Source organism: Apteryx rowi, unplaced genomic scaffold (assembly GCF_003343035.1).
Source record: "Apteryx rowi isolate R43461 unplaced genomic scaffold, aptRow1 scaffold_410, whole genome shotgun sequence".
Taxonomy (NCBI): domain Eukaryota; kingdom Metazoa; phylum Chordata; class Aves; order Apterygiformes; family Apterygidae; genus Apteryx; species Apteryx rowi.
Window position 1 is genome coordinate 554,272 of NW_020450622.1, and position 5,704 is coordinate 559,975.

Here is a 5,704-nt window from a genome sequence, read left to right on the forward strand (position 1 = left end):
AACTTGTGATAGAAATTCAAGATCTGAACATGGGTCCTAAGAAATGAAAATGCCAATATGTGTTTTTCTTCAGTTCATTGCTTCAGCCAGGCTCTATAGTAAGTTCTGTCAGAGGTAATAAATTGGCCGTATTTCACTAGATGTTTTTTCCTCAGATGCCCATTCGTTTGCCTGCCAAACCTAACAGGTTCTCAGCTTGCAGCAGCCTTTACCATGCTAAAAGCTAATCAGAAAGCTTATGTTACCTGTGCAGTTGTAAGCAATAGAAAGAAGATGAGGGCCTTTCTCCTTCTGCTGTCAGGCACAGGCTTAGATCAAATAGATATGAAGCTGCTTAAGCCTGCTACAGGCACTTTCTCCAAACAGTTAGCATCTGTTCTCAGTGAACCATTTTGTCAAGGTATTATTTCACTGGTGTGTGAACTGGCAAAAATTATCCTAGTTCATACAAGCTGTTCAGTTGCAAATGTTAGGAATGGTTGGCCCTTGTTGTTGTTCTTTTTATTATATGCATAAATAAAAAAGATAAAAGGTCTAGCACTTATGTCACAAAATATTTATAACTTCTTCCCTACAAGCTTATATACTTGGTCTTGATATAAGAAACTTAATTTCACATCTGGATCATTCCATTAAGTTCTCATATCTTATTCCAAAGGTACCTACACTGCAAACTACCTACTAATGAAGGGATGGTATTTTCAGGAAAGATCTCAATTATTGGATGATTAGTTCAGACCAGATTTTTTAAATTATTTTTTTAAGAAGAAAGACAAAAGTATTATTGCTTACTAAACAGAAAAAAGTTCTGAGAAAGAGGCAATTTCTTCATTTTAGATGCTACTCTTTGAACATAAAGAAATCCAGATGTGAAAAGATCAGAAGCAAGCCATGCAAATCAAAATAACCCAGTGGTCTAGTTTACTTGCATGATATTTCCATTTTAATTACAGTGCAGTCAAAAAAGCTGGTCATAACCATATTCAGACACACCTAGTAATACGTGATTTTTTTTTCACTGGGAAGAAAAAATACATGCTTTACATCTGACAAAGTATAGTCTTCTGAAATTCCTATGGTTCTGACTCTGAAGAAAAGATTGTGCTATGAATGGATGGAAAAATCCTCTCTTCATTACACCTTTTCTTAAATTAAACAGTCTTAATTCCTTACATCGGGAAGATCATAATTCTGCTTCTCTCAGTAGTCTGGAATGTTCATGTTTATCATTCATCCCCCATTATTTTGCAGTTAAACTTGAATTGTATCAGACACAATAAAGTTTATGTTTTTCCTAATGCTTATCTGTTACTCACAATGGAGTCCAACACACACATGAAGTGTCAGCAAGTAGAGCTATAGATGTTCGCTGTACCTGGAACATGTACCTGTACTTGGGAACTGATTGTGCAGGCTACCAAAAGTGTGGGTCAAATCATATTAGAGCCTGCATTATGAAGAGCCATGCTGCTTGTTGATGACTCATCACAAATGCCCCTTGGAAAGAGGGGAAAAAGCTAAGACATCTACCTTAGATGTCTAAGGAAGGAAGTTAATCTGCCTAACCTATCTATACATAATCAATGAATAAATGTAGGCTCTTACAGAAAGTGATGTGGAGTATGTTCCTAACTTAGTTCATGCTGAAGTATAAGGAGTCTAGAATAAGTAGCCTCCTGGGTTAGACATAACTACTGTTCATCAACATAAATGGCTATAAGCTGTGGTGAACTGCATTTGTTTTGCAGATAAAAATCCAAGAAAAGCTAAGCAAAAATTAGCTAACCTATTTTGGCAAATTCATCTTCCTTAATCCAATCAATAGTCAGGAGATTCCTTACCTGTGCCCCTGAAGAAATACTACTTTAAATGAATCCTTCTTTTTCATCCTAGATTTTACTTTTTAACTAGAACAGCTAGTGAAACTTTGAAAATGGAACACAGTGGAACTGAGCTGAATAATAAACTAAAATTTGCTTCTAGCCCCCCAAAAAAAAAGTTGTAATTCTTTTTTCTTCTTTTTTCTAAGCTTCCATGTCTCTAGTTCCCTGCAGTTCCCAAAGGATTGAAGATAATGGCCTTTGACACTGACACTGCATAATGGGTAAGATGTCTATAATGTATAACTCAGCTCAAGACTCCTCAAATCCATATTATGAGAAATGGCACTGTTATCACCTTTTACAAACAGCTAATTGTTACAATTTACCAGCTTTTTCCAATAGTTCTGTGCTTCATGTGACACAGCTGTCTGCCTTTGCAGTGACAGGCAAGCTCATTTTTGTGCATTAACAAAATATATTTCTCAGTCCTAAAATGTTTACAGCTGTAAGCTTCTGTGTGAGAAATTACTACAGAAAAATATTCTGCAGAGTTTATTAGAAGATTGTTTGGCCTGTGTGATATTTCAAGATTTTAAAAAAGGATAGTATTTTATGGGAAAGCTTGTCAGTTTTGAGCATCACCCAGATTATCACTTGTATTTAGACCAGAGCTGTCAAAACAATGGTGTAACTCTTTTGGTTGTAATTCAAAGCAATCAGTCCTATCTTTGTTTCTCTTTCATCTGTTTGCCCTGTGAAACAGCACTTTCTCCTCCTGTATACTTTGTATGCTGCCGGGGCAGGTAAGGTTCACAAACTATACAATATTTAAACTGGTCATTAGTTATTTTAATTTATACATTTGGTCTCATTTTAATGAGCATATCAGCATAAAAGAATTAGGGGATGTTAAAGGAAACCAGCAGGTGACAGATTCAGAGCAAAAAAAGATGGCATTTCTCCAAAGAATGAGTAGTTACGAGTAGTTCGGAGTTTCCTCATGGACTTATTTACCTGGATTTAAAAGGTGGATCATCAGATTAACAAAAGAAATAAGAGATACTAAGCACTGTGGGATTCTTCTCATTTCCCTTCAAACACCTATAATGTAGACATATACTGCTGAGCTAATCTCTCTAGGCTCTCTGTATGGTCAGGAGAGAAAGATAGGCACTTCTCAAGAGAAACTCATCTGACCTAATTCAGGCACCTACTTCAAGATGAGACTCCAGAAGCTCTGCTGACTACTCCTTTGACTGTAAAGAGAACTAAAGGCAATAGGTTCAGACTGAAACATAGACATCTACCATCAGCCAAATAAATCCCACCTGTTTTGTTCTTCCCTAGGCATGTGGTCAGAGACAGGACACTGGGAAAGGTGGGCCTTTGATCAGATCTCTGATACATCCATTCCTGTGTTTACTCTGCTACACATTCCTCCAGGAGTCTATTAGCAGCTGGGGAAAGCTCCTGCACATGCTTTTCCTTTCAGAAAGTGATAAAGACGCTAAGGATGACATGTTTGATCTAAATTTGGCAAAATGTTAATCTCTTTTTCTGATAATAATTCTGACTCAGCAAGGTAAGTTGCTGGATCATTTGGCATATATTCTACCTGAATAGACATTGTGTGAAATTAAACAACAGGAATGCTTCAGCAGGAACTAGTACATCAACAAAACACATTGAGGTGTTATTTGTTTCTCGGTACTGTTCAAGATATCTCCATCAGTTAAGCCCTATACAGTGTAAGCCTTGTGCTGAAGACCACCTTTCTAACTGTGAGAACTGGAACACTAAGACAAATTAGTGACTGTGGTCTGGGGTATTGGAAAACAGTTTCAGCTCAAGCTGTAAGCCAGGAGGGAAAGTAAATTGGCACTAATAATAAACTACTGTTATGTAGGTAAATCCAGCCTACATCTAGAATGATTCAGGAGCCAGGCATATTTAATGTCTTTTCACCATGACACTTCAGCTGTTTCAGCTGCTATGAGAATACAATTAATGGAGGAATCTGTTATTTCCCTTTAATTGTACATTTCTGTGTTATACCATCTGTAGAGGTTTCTATTGTTTCTCATTAATGCTGTAGATATTGTTTTGTGCATGTCTCTGTTCTGTTACAGTTGCAATGTACTTACTACACTGAATTGCAATTAATTTGATGGCCATCATTGACACTGGTTTCCTTCTGATCCTATTCAAGAAAGTTGCAATGATGTTTTATATAAAACTTCTGAGTGTTTCTCAGTCAGCTAACCAGGCAGGATTTTCAAGGGCAATCATCCAGTATCCTAAAGGTAGAGGCTCAGCGCAGATATAGTTCTGATTCTATGATTCCTCAGGAAATTTAAGGACACTAACAGAATTTTACATGAATTCTGACCATGGAATTGGGCTTCCACTCTTGAACCATGTTATCTCCAGTCTCTTGAGGTCTAAGCCGTTCAGAAGTAGGCTAAGCCCCATTTTCCCAGGCAGCTTCCTCCCTTGGGGTCTATCCTTTTCTTGCTTATTCTAACTAATTTTCATTACCATTTTACTTTCTTTTGGTGAGGGAGGAAGGATTGTTTAGATTTTTTTACTTCTATTTCTTTGTATTTTCAGTCTTCTGTCTTTCACCCTCACTCAGCCACTCGAGGTGAAGGCACACCTTGGCCTCTGCTGCCAGCATCAGAGTATTGTCTGCATACCACAGTTTGGCAAAACACCAGAGGAACAGACTACAGACTGCTGCTGGAGCCTGCCACTCTCTGCTCTACATACTGTGGAAGGAGTTGCTCCTTGGCTGATTGCATTAGGGCAGCCGTCAGAGCACAGGGTTTTCATGGATCTCTTTGCTACACAAATATGGCTGCAAGAGCACAGCCTCCCTGAGGACTGGCAGACCAGGGGCACAAAAGCTTTGCTCCCTCCCCCCCGCCAAATACTCTTCTCTTTCTAATCCCTCCAAGACTAGTATGGACCATCCACAAGCTGGTGAAAAAATTATACAGCTGAAAAAAAGAATAAATCTCCCATTGACACAATTTAAGACAGCCCTCTAACTGTAAAAGTGATGAAATAGTGCATTGGTGTTCTCATTCTGAACACGTGTCTGCAGGTTCTCATGCTTGTTCTATATAAAGTCTGTAAAAGTATCTTTTTTTCCCCCCTCTTAGCCCTTCTTCAAATTCACGTCTGCTATAGTGCACTCAAAAAGCAGCAAATTATCCAGCAAAGCCTAGAAAGGCAGAGATTTTTGATTATTGTTCTTGTTTGACTAGGAATTCACATTTTTAGTAGTTTCTTCCTAATTTATTTCATTCCCTTCTCGGACCTGCTTGTTTGTTGCATTCACCTGTTTAGGGCTTGTAAACCCATCACTATTCTATTAGATCTTCCCACAGAATCTAGCATAATAGAACATGAGCTAATGGTGTTCCAGAATTTCCTCACAATTATAAAATATTAATTAATACTTAAATATCACTTAATATATAAGCCAAAGTACAGGAGTGCTGTCACATTGAATATTACTAGGCTTTAGACATACAAAAAGAATTAGAGGGACTTTCAGATTATGTATGAAATTCCAGAATTTCAATAAAAACTGATATAGATAAGGCTAAAAGAAGAATAAATTCAATAATAGGATGGCTTTTATCTGAAATGCAGCTCTTCAATATTTTCATGCAACTGATATACAAATAGCACATCAAAAATAGCAAATTTTATCAGAAATAAGCATTTCTTTAAATAGGTATTGAGAAATTCATCCTTCAATTGAAAGAAGAGGATGATTATTAAGAATCTCTTGCAATGCAAAATGTTCTGAAACCATATCTTTATCTACACTTTTCAAGGTAGTAAAATATTGACAGAAATATTATATTCAT